The sequence below is a fragment of the Vicia villosa genome, linkage group LG2 (assembly GCF_029867415.1).
Source record: "Vicia villosa cultivar HV-30 ecotype Madison, WI linkage group LG2, Vvil1.0, whole genome shotgun sequence".
Taxonomy (NCBI): domain Eukaryota; kingdom Viridiplantae; phylum Streptophyta; class Magnoliopsida; order Fabales; family Fabaceae; genus Vicia; species Vicia villosa.
In genome coordinates this window covers 12,559,079-12,573,560 of record NC_081181.1, presented here as the reverse complement: position 1 = coordinate 12,573,560, position 14,482 = coordinate 12,559,079, and the positions used below count along the sequence as shown (strand labels likewise).

The 14,482-nt window shown below is 30.8% G+C and overlaps 1 long non-coding RNA gene and 1 pseudogene across 2 annotated transcripts; one reads left to right on the top strand and one right to left on the bottom strand.

Annotated features, from left to right (window-relative positions):
- Positions 1-1,112: 1,112 nt before the first annotated feature.
- LOC131649218 (uncharacterized) lies at positions 1,113-5,266 on the top strand. 2 transcript variants are annotated; one of them, XR_009298200.1, is made up of 3 exons: positions 1,113-1,268; positions 2,000-2,721; positions 2,810-5,266. It is a non-coding gene; the product is annotated as an uncharacterized LOC131649218 (long non-coding RNA). The 2 variants fall into 2 exon arrangements; XR_009298199.1 differs by having other exon boundaries at positions 1,997-2,721; positions 2,810-5,265.
- Positions 5,267-6,133: 867 nt separating this feature from the next.
- LOC131648574 (protein FAR1-RELATED SEQUENCE 1-like) lies at positions 6,134-13,679 on the bottom strand (annotated as a pseudogene).
- Positions 13,680-14,482: the final 803 nt, after the last annotated feature.

Genomic DNA, 14,482 nt, shown 5'->3' with positions numbered 1-14,482 from the left:
CATTATAACTATTAAATTTATTTTTATTGGTGGGTTGTTTTTGAAATATGGTGTGACATGTATGAATCTAATGTCATCATGACACATTCAAAATTTAGAGAAAATAAAACAAGTTTTATTATACTCTTTGTTTTCTTACCATCATCTTAGATTACAAAGTCATAAATTCAACGTAACGACGACTTATGGAATATTTTATCATAAGTTATATTACATATATATTTTTTTGGTTTATCACTACCAGTTTAGTCCGATTCGAGAGTCAGGATCAAACTGTGGTCCTCCCTACCAAGTTCAGCGTCAATCACCACTAAACCAACTAAGGATTGATTATCATAAGTAATATTACATATATATTTTTTTAGTATGATAACTCATTCTCTTTTATAGCACATCTTTTGATATTCTCCTAGATCTAATACTTATAGAATCAGTTAAGCCGAATAACAAAACTACAAAAATTATCAATGCACTGAATACGCATATAGCTTATCGAAGATGTTGGACAATCAACATCAGCTTCACATTTAATAGGTGCTCCTATAATAAAAAGAGATGATAAAAAATATTATGAAAACATGCTAAAAGATTGTTGACAGATTACAAAATAAACAAGGAAATTTGATAATAAATAAAAAATGGCTTACCCCTAAGATGTGATGATACAAGAAATAAGTAACAAGATAAAATCAAAATATATAAAAACATGAGAATTGTAGCCATATTTTTTCGATTTGCTAGTAAAAACAAGAATATGATTTTGATCTATTTATAGCATGTAAAGTCCATGCTCTCCATTAAATTATTAAATATTAGTTTTAACACTTATGAAATTGTAAAAGCCCTGTATAAAAATTATAATTAATAGTATATATTGCTAAATTATATTAGTGTATCGTGTTTGCCTCTCTGTCTCACTTATAAAGAGGTCACATAATAATAAAGGGAAATATATTAATCTTGCTTGATAGAAAAATATAATTTGCTCTTTTAGTCTTTCAATAATCCTAACTTTTCATTACTATTTTTTAACCTTTCATGATACTAAATAGACATTTTATTTATGGACCACAGTAAAGTTATTTAATGCAATAATGAATCAGTGGGCTGGGAGCATGTTTATGAGAGCATGTTTATGTATAAGTGTATAACATATTGTAAGAATTTGTTATACATTATAATTCACATCAAATACATAATTCATATTGATTTACAAAATAATTTTGCATTGAATGTAAATTGATCTGGCAGTACCTTTCTATAACTAGGTAATGCAATCAATCTAATTGTTGGTGAATTAGGTTTACAATTTTTTTTCTCGATTTTTCGCTAAATTTCTTAACCTTTTAAATATTTTAGGAAAAAAATAATAGTTGTGTTAGTTATTATGAATATAAATGCATAATTTAAAAGTGCATAAAATAATGACACAATGATTTATACTAGTTCCCTTTACCAAATTAAGAGTACATATAGTCCCTCTTTTCCTTATAGGATTTTCGAATATGATAAAATTCTCTTTACAAGTCTCACACAAAGCACTCTAAAGAGCATTTTTATCTTTCAACCAAGATAGGACACCATTTTCTTTTTACAAGTATCAAACACTATAGTGGACTTTGAATCACCCTAACTCAAATAACTTTTTTCACAATCACCAAACACTATGATGATCTTCACTATATCACTTTCAATTTACCACTTTTTACCAATACACTATGATGAATAAGCAATGCATATACTTTGTGTATAATTAGTTGAAGAATTTGTTGATGGCTTGAATTCCAATATAACACTTAAGAAATGAACTTCTTTTTCTTAACACAATCCAAAATAATATCACTTAATTAATGCTCATATTCTAATTTGAAACTTTTATAATGTTTGAAAAAAATAATATATTGATGAACCCTTTAAAAAGAGTGTTTGAATTGTGTAAAAATGTTTTTTTTAAGAGATTAATTCATTTTTTTGTTGTATGGGACTCATATGCTAGAAGTCGGGGCTGATGACTGGTGGCTAGAGACACGTCATAGATTGGAGGCTGTAGGTGAGGAGATCACTTGGGTCGTATTCCGTAGAGAGTTCTTGATGAAGTATTATTCTAAGGATGTTCGAGGGAAGAAGGAGATTGAATTTCTCGAGCTGAAACAAGGGAACAAGTCGCTTGTTGAGTATGCTGCTAAGTTTGTTGAGTTGGCCAAGTTCTATCCGCATTATAGTGAAGCGACTGCTGAATTTTCAAAGTGTGTCAAGTTTGAGAATGGTTTGCGCTTTGAAATCAAGAAAGCGGTTGGCTACCAAAAGATCTGTGTCTTTGCGGATTTGATTGATTGTTGTCGTATTTATGAGGAGGATAGTAATGCTCATTATAAGATGGTTAATGAGAGGATGGGCAAGGGTCAACAGAACCGTGGCAAACCTTATGATGGTCCAGTTGGGAAAGGTAAGCAGAAAGCTGATGAGGGCAAGATGACTAGTGGAGGAGATACTCCTATTGGTATTGTGTGCTTCATACTTTTGAAGTCAAGAGGTGTTTTCGTTGTAGTAAGCTGGGACATGTAGTGTCTGAGTGCAGGCATAAGGAGGTGATTTGCTTCAAATGTGGTGAAGAGAGGCACATTGGTAGTCAGTGTCAGAAACCAAAGAAGGAACAAGCTGGTGGAAAGGTGTTCGCCTTGTCGGGGACTCAGACCACTAGTGAGGACAGACTCATCAGAGGTACATGTTTCATTAATAGCACTCCTTTAATTACTATTATTGATACTAGCGTTACTCATTGCTTTATCACTGCTGATTGTGTTGAAAGGTTGGGTCTTATGTTGTCTTCTATGAATGGAGAGATGGTCGTCGATACACCGGCTAAGGGATCGGTGACTACTTCCCTTGTGTGCTTAAAGTGTCCCTTGTCGATTTTTGACAGAGACTTTGTTGTTGATCTTGTTTGCTTACCGTTAAGAGGATTGGATGTGATCTTAGGTATGAACTAGTTAGAGCATAACTAGTGGAGGAGCCAAGACCTTAGGTAAGGGGGTGCAAAAATAAATAAATTTGGACTAGGTACATTTGTGGTGCTAGTTAAAAAATTTAGGGGTTCAAAGTGCAATTTCTATAGACAGAACCCAAGATTCGAGGGTGTAAAAGTAAATAAATTCAAGATCAAGTGAACAAATGGTGTAAATAATTTTTTCAGGGGGTTCAAAGTGCAATTTATATAAACATTTAGGTGCAATATTTAAATTGAACCCCTCAAAGGGGCTTCCTCCGCCACCGGAGGCTTCCTTTCACAAAACATGTTGCGGTTATCAAGAGTCGCCACCGACTTTTATTTTATCCAATTTTATTAGGAAAGGCATAAAAGAACAAGAAAGACCTTTTTAAAGATTTTTGGTTTCGGGGATTAATTTATACAAATGGAAGGTATTAGCATCCTTTGTATCCATGGTTATCCATGAGCTCTTAAATGCTTAACTCACTTTACTTGCCTTTTTTTTAAAAGTAGTGTGTGTTCAGAAAATATTTCGTAAGAATTTAACTTTGTAATGATTCTTGCATGAATATATACAAAGTGTTTATTTTTGAAAATATTTTTGGAAGTGTGAGATATTAAAAGTATTTGTTTTTTGGGTTGTCAGCAAGCATTTAAAAGTTACTTACCCCTAATTTGTAAGGTCTTTGTTGTACTTATCATTTTCCTTGAGAGATAGTACTATCCATACCATTAGTTGGTCGGCAGTCCTATCTATTGGATGTGGATGGACAACAAAGGGTCATCGAATGGTCATAGAAGGCAACATGTAAGGATACCTTAACAATTCGAAGGGACTATCATCATTTTTCTGTAGGGTCATCGAGGGGCAAGATCATCTTTTCGTAGGCAACTCGAAGGGTCATCGAGGGACTATGATCTTTATATCGAAGGGACTATGATGATATTATTCGTAAGCGTCTTTTGCTAAAGTATCCCTACGTTCGAGGGACATGACCAATATTTGATAAAATTAATTTTTTATGTGTTTTTATTAGTCCTAGTTTCAGAGCTAATTTAAAAAAAAACTTTGGTCTAATTAATTAAAGAACAAAAAATTTATGTCAAAATAAATTAATTAAGAAAAAAATCCTAATACTAATTTTTTTTGAATTTATTTGATTTTTTATGTTAATTAGAATTAATTAAGTTAAATAATGAAATAAAACAAATAAATTAGAGAATGATAATAAAGGTTAGAAAAATCTCTTCTCTTCCAAGCATTCTCCGACGTGGCACCTGCAAAAATGAGTCAAATAAAAAATACCAACCACCTAGGTCGATGTAAAAACATCTATTGAATTCAAAAATCAAGTTATTTCAGCCTAAAATTCAGTGTATCATACGAATCGAAGCTTGTAGGTTCTTGAACCTCAACCATGGTGTATCATGATCTAAGCTTCAAAGCTTAAATGTTGTACGTCAAACCTACTCTAATCCATATCTTGAACACAACTATACACACAAAATCGATTAATAAAGCATAACTTTAAAGATCTAAAGCTGAGAAATTTACCGAGTTGATCTGAATGGATATGTGCTTTCTGGGCTTGGTGAGGCTTTGTATTTGCCTTAAAACTTTGAAATTTTGAGAACTTTTGAGAGTGATTCTTGCTACGATTCTTTGTCCCCTCTCTTTTGTGTTGGTGAGACCGTCTATTTATAGGAGAGGATGAAACACGAAAAGAATCAAGGAGTTATGGTGAGGAGTGAATATGTTGGGAACATGTTTTCTAAGTTTCCTAAAATGAGAGATCTTTGTCCGAAGAGGTCACCACACGGTTTTGATGACCATGATAGTGTAGATCCTCATGTTTAGTCCTTCTAGAAGCATAAAGTAGGTGCCCACCATCTCTAATTATTATTTATTTAATCTAATTTCAGCTTATTTTGAATCATATGAATAAAATCCAAGTTGAATGAAATAAACATGAAAATAAATAAAAGGATGGGTTTTGAGGTTCTTGAATGATCAGATCTTTTCCTTGAGAATTAGGCGCCCTCCATCTCATTTGTTATTTATTTATTTATTTCATTTTATTTTGAACTTAGTAAATAAAAAATCCAAATAAAAATTAAATAAAATGTAAATAAACACAAAAATGGAAATGGAGGTCTCAGGACTCATTATGGGCATGAGGAGACGAATATGGATCCTCGGCAGCATGTTAAATGGCAGCCAATTTGGCAGCCTATTAATAGCCCTTAGATTCATCAAACATGTAATTATAAAAATATATTAATTGCCTTGCAAATTGATAATGTATTAATTAAAAAGGAAACAATTATTATGAAATCAAATATTCTATCTCTAAATAATTAATTAATTAGTGATTGATAATTCAATTTTATATATATATATATATATATATATATATATATATATATATATATATATATATATATATATATATATATATATATATATATATATATATATATATATATTAATTCATAGATAAAATCAATAAAGTTTTAATTTAAGATTCCCAGTTTATATATTTTGTTTTTAATTCATTTAAAAATTTCTTATAAACTTTAGTTTATATAAATTTTTCAATACTAATTTTAGTTCCATTTTAATAATTTAATTTATATTAATTTATTTGTAATTTTAAAATGAATATTAAATTGATAAATTAAATACTAATTATTTAAATTAAAAACGACATAAATGTACTAAAAATTAAATAATTAAAATAATAATTTAAAAATTAAATTAAAGGTTAAATAATTAAATATAAAAAGTTCAATGGTAATACCTAATTAAGTTTTTTTTTAAGAAATAATACATAATTAATTAAAAACCAAGAACAATTAATTAGAGGCCGTGACAAGTTGATAACCTCTAAATAGTGAAAAAGTAATGAATGTATTGATCTAATTGCACCTAATATAATTATTAAAAGCTAATCAAATAGTCTTGAAAGCAAAAAAATTGTATCCAACGTTCACAAGTTGATCATAATTGATAGCATCTCATCACTTCATTATAGTTGTGAATTGGTCAATGCACCATTGTCAAATTGTGCCTATAATTTAAAAAATATAAGTTAGTATTGTCATATGGAAGTGAAAGTGAATCATATAATTTAAAATTTACCATCAATAAGCTAGTAAAACTAGTGACATTTCAATATTTTCCTACACAATATGACAAAACCAGTTAGTTCCTAAACATAAATAAGTTTAGTCTCAAACTCAAGCGGTCAGTAGCTAACCATAGATTTTTGAGTGTATGCACAATTAAGTTGTGAAGGCAGACTTGCTTTCGGAACTGCATATTGCTTTTGATTTTGTGAAGCATTTGTATTAGACATCTCATATAGCCCTTTAATACAATTCGTACCTTTCTCCTTCTACATAAATGAAAATAAAATAAAAGGAGAGTTTATGTAATTAAATAAAGGTAAAATAAATTTGATAATTTAATAATACCATATGTTCTTGAGTTTGTGAAATACTAGATCCACCATGTTTATTTCTCTTTGTAAGTTTGAGCTTCACCCAACCTTTTAGTCGTTTTGATCCTTTTTTGCCTTCTTTTTTCTTAAACCCCTTTATCTGTGTGCTTGTTGTCTCATTAACTTTCTTAGAGACCTCATTTACTTCATTGTTACTTATTTGAATATTTTGAAACTTTAGAATTTGGTTATCTAATTCATCAGCAACATTGTTAAGAAACAAGAATGTCTCTGGACTTCTACATGCTTCAGTGACTATCGTGATAAAACGGGGACAAATCTCATTATAGCGTTGTGTGGGGGTTAAATCCACTTGACTAACATCAATCTTAGTTAAATTTCCACTTCTTGCTATCTTTATCCACCTCTTCAAGATATATTGTTCAGGCACTGATTTGACGTCCATATGAATAAAGACTTTTAAACAATGACAACAAAGAATACCAAAGCTCTCAAACTTACGACATGAACAACAAATTGAATTATTATCCACATTGTCATACCCCAAAATTTTCCCATCATATTTTCATACAAGACTCATCCAAGTATCAAAAGCTCAAGGTTTGAATGGATACACACTCTCCTAATCAAAGGCTTCTGAACTAGGGTTTTGCTTCTCTCCAAGTAAAATCAAGTTCTCAAACCTCAAATGGATCCCATGGTCTCTCATATGCCTTATAGTTAGGGGTGTTCAAAAAAATCGTGAACTGTACCGAACTGTCAAACCGAACTGTACCGAACCAAAAATAATTGAATTTATTATAACAGTTCGCAAACCGAACCGTAAATTTAACTACAATTAACAAACTAAAACTGAACCGTTAATAACCAAACCGAACCATTTAAAACCAAACCACATAGAATATATGAGTTACTGTGTTGCTACGTACTGATAATTTACACTTCCTAGTGTTGCTACGTACGTATTGTTGCTAATTTAAATTCCTACTTATTGATTCTTGTAATTTGAAATTATGTTGGCTAATTTTATTGAAATGAAAAATTTATTATCAAAAAAATGTACATGTTTTTTTTTTTAAATACAAATGCTAATTAAAATTTATAATATGTCCTTACTGTATTGTTTTAAAATAAATTTTAATATAAATCTAATTTTATAACTAGTTTGAAAATACAATTAGTTTTAATATAAATTCAATTCTATGATTAATTTGAAAATATAATAGATCTTAAAAATATAATTAGTTTAATACATATCTAATTCTATAATTAATTTGAAATCCAATTCTATAGTTAATTTGAAAATATAATATTTCTTTACTGTATTGTTAAATAAGTTTTTTTATTAAATTTTTTTAAAAAAAAATATAAATTAGAAATGTCAATTTTTTTCGAAAATAAAAAATTCATATTTTCCTTAAACTAGAAGAGTTAATTTTTTTCGAAAATAAAAAAATTCCAGTTTTTTCCAAAAAATAATAAAAGGTCATTTTTTCGTAAATTTGAAAAGTCGATTTTTTCCGAAAAAATTAAATTTTTGCAAAAATAAAAGTCAATTTTTTTTGGAAAGAAACCTCAAAATAAGAAAAGTCGATTTTTTTCGAAAAAAAAAATCGGTTTTTTACGAAAATAAAAAAATCAGATATTTTTTTAATAAAAAAATTGATAAAAAATTTAATATATATTTTTTAAAAAACAATTCAAAACTAGATATAACGGTTTGGTTCTTCAACAAATGGTTTAGTTTAGAAAATTTTGTTTTCTAATGGTTTGGTACGGTTCAGAGTTAAGAACCGTTATACCAAACCAAAATATTTGGTTCAGTTCGGTTCTAGAAAAATTGAAACGGTTCGGTTCAGTTTGAGTGACTTTATGTAATGGTTCGGTTCAGTTTTCTTAGAGAACCATACCATGAAAAACCCTACTTATAGTATCCTCATACCAAGTTTCAAGCTCTGATTCACAATATTGCTCAGTCAACTGCTCAAATAATCAACAGTCGACTGATTTGACCTAAAAGTCAACTGTGGTCAAAATACAATCAAAATTCCTGATTTTTTGTCAACATCCTTATTTTGAAGTAACATTCATCATTTGATCAAGGTTTGATTATGATTCATCAAGGAAAGTTCAGAAATCAACAAAACTCAAAGTTTCTAAATTAGGGTTTTTGACCTAAAAGTCAACTAAACTTTGACCAGCCATAACTTTCACATGGAACATCATAAATTTCCCAACCAAAGCCTATTTTGAAGTAAATTGAATTCTCTACAACTTTGTCACTCTAATGCCAAGGCCAAAAATGCTTCCTTTGATAGATATGGTCCAAAATATTACAGGTCCTTTTTGAAAGTCAACCAAAAGCAGTTTTTTGTTAAAGCCTATATCATCAAGATAAAATCTCCAAATGAGAAAAAGGTTCCAAAGTGGCTTGTATAGGACATCTTGAGATTTCCAAAAAGTCCTAAAACTCTCTCATATCTTAAAAATTGAGGGAGATATGTCTTGTCAAAGTTGGACAATTGTGGGTGAAAAATGTGAAACAAATGAGGACCCAAATGGATTTTCTTACAAATAGGCTCATCTTTTTTTGATTCAAACTTGCTTCTAACATGGAAAAGAGTCCCTAAAGTCCATTGGCACGACATGCTTACATTTATTTTATTTATTTTTGAATTAATTCAAATTAATTTAATTTTAATTAAAATAAAATGAAACAACTAAATCAATATGCACAAGATTTGTTTTTTTAGCATCCTTGAAGCCCAAGATAATCATTGGAAGCTGGAAAATTCGAAAATATTTGATTAGAGAAAGATTGGAACAAAAATAGAATGGTTTGAATCAAATATCAATTAAATCTTTTTCAATTTTTTTCAATCAAGTAACCTATTCTTTTGACAAGATTCTTACCCTAATTCCTTCCTCTATATATTCTGAACTCACTCAAAATATTAGGGGACGAAAAAAATAGAAGAGGGGAGCAAGGGCATTAGGGTTTACAAGTTACAAAATTCCAAAAAACAAGGGCACGATCACAAACTCGTTCTAGCAAGTTTCAATCAGTTCCAAATGTTCCATCACTTCCTGAAGGTCTCAGGAACACAATCACAATCTCCTGCAAGCCCGAATATGCCCTGGTCACCCTCCATGAGCAACATCGGTTTGTATGTATTTTCAAATTACAAAACTCGTAATTCATGCAGTGTAAATGAGTTTTATAGATACACATGTGTTCATAATCATGATTGGATTCGTTTAGTGTTGTTGTTCTAAAGTTTGGACGCAGGAACCATAATATGCCATGGCTAGGGCTTCAAGGTCAAGTTGATTCGGACCCAGAGCTACAGTCCGTTTCAGAACAAAACAGTGTCACCATTGGACTCGTAATGGTCCGTTTAGGGATCTTGCCCCTTTAGAGTTTTTGTTTAAACGCTTTTCGTTAGTTTTTTTAATTCGCGGGTTTTGCTACGGGAATTTGTGGTTTAATTGGCAGCGAACTCGCAGTTGATTCGTAGCAAATAATTTGTTGAAGATGATGAATAGTGTCTTGGATAAGTGGACTGCGTGCGTGTTTCCGTCCTATTGGACGGTTAATGAATTCGTCCCTCTCTCCAATCTTGATTAGCTGGTCAAAGAATCCGCTTCTTCTCTCCTAGTCTGTTCGGTACAAGAGAAGTTAGAAGGAGAGAGAATGGAGAGAGAGAAGTTGAGAAGAAAGATTGGATTTCACTTGTTTGGTTTAAAAGAGAAACAGAAGAGAGAGAGACAAAAACTTGTGGACCCCACGCCTATATCTTTTCTCTTCAAAACAGCGAAGAAAAGAAGTAGAGACGGTGTGAAAAAGTAGAGACGGTGTGAAAATTTTCTTTTCCGTATTTGTCCCTGATGCTTCCTATATATACTTTTATTTTCACTGTGCGTAGTGCAAAAGAAGCCCCATTATGGTTGGGGAGTGATAAAGAAGCCCCGTCACTCCATCAGATATATTTGCCTCTCAATTGGTTCCTCATTTTAGTTGTTGTGTTTTAATTATCAAATATTTTTTTATTAATTGAAGCATGTTAATTATATGTGTTAAAAATAAATTGTATAAAATAAAAGTAGATTAAAAAATATATAGTAAGTGTTATTTTTCACTAAAGGAACATTATAATTATTTAATAAATAGTTTTTCTATATTTTTTCACTATTATACTTGTCAAAAACACATTTTTTGGTTGAATATATTTGCTAAAATATATTACCATAAAAATCAATTAATTAAATTAATTAAAATAAATACAAAATAATTTTCATTTAAATTTTTTTAAATAGGGGTATTTTAGTACTTTTAAAACTAATCAACATCTCTTTCCCTTCTATTTCTTCTATATCTCTCTTACACCAAACAATACATCAAATCATCTCTATTTCTCATTTATTTCTCTCTTCACACTCTCTTTCTCATCTCTTTCTCTCTTCACAACTTCTCCTCACTTCCAAACATACCCTCTATGCGCGATTGGGTCGTTCAAGTAACAGGGGCCCCACGGTTGACTAGCTTTTGAATTTTCTTTATAATAATTGTTTACATATTTATTATTTGTTGGGTACTCCACTAACATTAAAAGAATTCAGCGCGGAAGGCAAGAGCATCTGGCCAATAACCGGTAGAAGCTGGGCTCAAACCCTGGGTGTGATATATAATTTGTTTTTTTTCAATTTGCTCATCCTTTGCAGATCCAGTGAATCCAGTCCACACACACCTCTCATACACCCTAAGCGCATCGCCACAAGATCTCTTACGATGCAAATCTAAGGAACATGGCAGTGCAGTCTATGGTGGACACTCAAAGGCCAACCATACTGAATCGCGCCTGGTTTTTTTCCCCTAGATTTTCTATCTTTGTTTTGCTTTCTTATTTGTTTCTTTTTCTTTTCTCTTTTTAATAAACTTCTTTTTTTATTTATTTAATAATTAAAATTAGGTTTAGGTATAAATTAATAGAAATTAATTTTTTTTAGGATATTAACTTAATTAATTTTTAATAAAATTAATTTTACGTTTGTTAGAGTTTATTTTAGTATTTGTTTTTTTAGTAATTAATTTAAATTAATTTAATAATCAATTTTAGGTTTGATAATTTGAATTAGTTAATAATTTTAATAATTTAAATTAATTTTAAATTAGATTTAGCCTTGACTTCAAAAAACCATAAAAAACACCCTAGAAGAGTATTAGGTAGGTGTCGTTCATTAATTGTTACCCTTAGGTTTTTCAACCATTAGGTTCTTAACCCTGTAGGTTTATTTTACCCATTAAGATTTTTTTAACCATTAGGTTTTTCTTAGGTGGATGTTGTCCATGAATTAAGGTTGGTGTTCTCGTCCATTCTTTTTAGGCTAGCATTTTATTTTTAGGCTTATACTCTTTCCTCTAATTTTCTTATCTGTAATTTCATCGCGATCTTCTCTTCTCATCTTAAAACTATGTGATTGTCGCGTGTCTGTTAATTTTTTATTTATTTAATTTTCTCTATTTATTTATGATTGTCGCGTGCCTGTTAATTTTTTATTTATTTAATTTTTTTATTTATTTAAAATTCTAGAAATTATGTATAGGTCGCAAAAGGTTTTTTATGTAATAGTAATTAGGATTTACTTTTCGCACCTTATAACTATAACTGTGGTTTATATTTTCTATTGATATTTTAACTGCGTGGTTAGTAACCTAGGGAGTGATAACCTGCAAATTGAATTGAATTTAGATCACTAAATTTACAAGATAAATATCTGAATCCAACTCACGTGATTGAAGCATCCACACACCTTTAAGGTAATCCCTCTTCTACTGCCTTTCGAAAAATAGTCAAGTCCCTTTGAGTGTAGGGATACCTTAGCTTGCTGCCTTCGATTCAAAATCACCATGTCCCTTCGATTTAAAGATCATAGTCCCTTCAATGTTGCCTTCAGTATAAATGATCTAGTCCTTCGATTTAATGGTGATAGTCCCTTCGAATGCTAAGGTATCTTTACTTGTTGCCTAAATGACTATTATATCCTTTCCCGAGACTACCTGCCCTCTTTATGGTAGGGACAGTCTTATGGCGAACGATAATCTTCGATGACCCGCACATCCAATGAAAGGACTTCCCACTAACTAATGGTGTGGATAGTCTCTTTCCCTTAAAGACTTAAAGAACAAGAAAGACATTAAACTTAGGGTAGGTAGTTCTTAATTGCTTGCTCAATTCAAACAAATTCAAATTACTTTTCACACCTCCTTTTTAAAACAATTTCCAAAAGGCTACGCTTATTTACAAGATAAAGTCCTTATTCAAAACTTTTCAATTCACACACGACACTCTTTTCAAACTATTCAAACAAATCAAAGTGAGATAAGCAATTAAGAGCCCATGGATAACCATGGATACAAAGGGTGCTTACACCTTCCCTTTGTATAACTTACCCCCCGAACTCAAAATCTTTCAAAGGTCTTTCCTGTTCTTTTTTCCTTTCCAATTGGATAAAATAAAAGTCGGTGGCGACTCTTACTATCCGCAACATTTTAAAAGTCAGTTCTCCCACCGTATTACACACATCATAGATCACTTGCCATTCTCCTAAACAATTTTCCATATAAATAATATAATATGTTGAAGATGTTTGCATGTTTGTACTCTTCACAGAACACGCTTCAAACAACTCATACTCATGTTGAAATAAGTCAAATATAGTGGGAGTGTAAAGCTCAGACATTTGTTTCAAAATATAAGAATATGAGTTCCTGAGTCTTGGAATTTTTTGGCGTGCTTCAAATTCACACTTCGATTCTTTATAACGTTTTTCTTCAACAACATCCTTAAAACGCTTAAAAAACTTGATTATATCCAAGTTTGTACTCATAAAACTTTTAATATCTGCATTAACACTTTCACTGAGTTGAGTACTTCTCATCCCTAATGTCAAAGCTTCCTTCATGTAACAAGATGTCCATTTCTCTTTTATTTTGTACACTTGTATCCAATTATTCTCCTTAACATCATAATTTTCAAGGAGGTTTCTCCAACCTTCTTCGAATTGTCTTTATATTCAAAACCATACATGCACTTCTTAAAGTCACTACGAAAATGAGATCCACCCTTCATTAAATTTCCTAAGTGTTTGATACCATTCTGCATCAAGTGCCATGTATATAGGCCATGGTAAGTTCCAGGCATAACCTCAAGTAATGCTTTGGCCATTGCTTGATCTTGATCACTAAAAAATATTTGTGGTAATTTTTGCTTATGTGCTTCTAAAAATATCTCGAAAATCCACTTGTAAGACTCAAATGTTTCGTCATATAATAACGCAGCTCCAAAAACCACTACACTTCGATGGTGGTTAAATCCAGAGAAAATTGCTAATGGCCTATGTGAATTATTTGTGCAATATGTTGAATCGAGAGAAACCATATCACCAAAATATTCATAATCAATTAGCATACCTGCATCTACCCAAAATACATTTGTGATTTGATCTTCAATATCTAGTTGATAGGCATGGTAAAAAGTAGGATTTTCTACTAACTTTTTCTGAAAGTATTGCATTAGATAGCCGACTTCCCCATGTACCAAACTCATTTGTCTTTTCTTCCGAAGATAATTCTTTTGATCAAGGCGAGTAAAACCCAAATTAGATCTACCTCCCACTTCTTTACTCATAAAATCAAATGACTTTCTTTGTTGTACACAAGCATTATCTGCTACGTCAATTTGATGACAATGAATTTCAGAAATTTTTCGTTGCGAAAATAACATATGACTTGTTTCTTTTTTATGTAAAATGTGGTTATGTTCCTCAAAATCATGCACCATTAGTTTACCATCCACATTCCTAAGTCCTAACCTAACTTGACAATTTATTCTTGTCTCTAGTCTCGTTTGTCTGGCTTTCATACACCTTCTTTACAACAAACAAACCTACATGAAGTAACTGAATTATCTTTTTTCCTGTGTGTGTAACATTTTTTGACCCCAAATCCAACTTTACCTCCATAATCAAC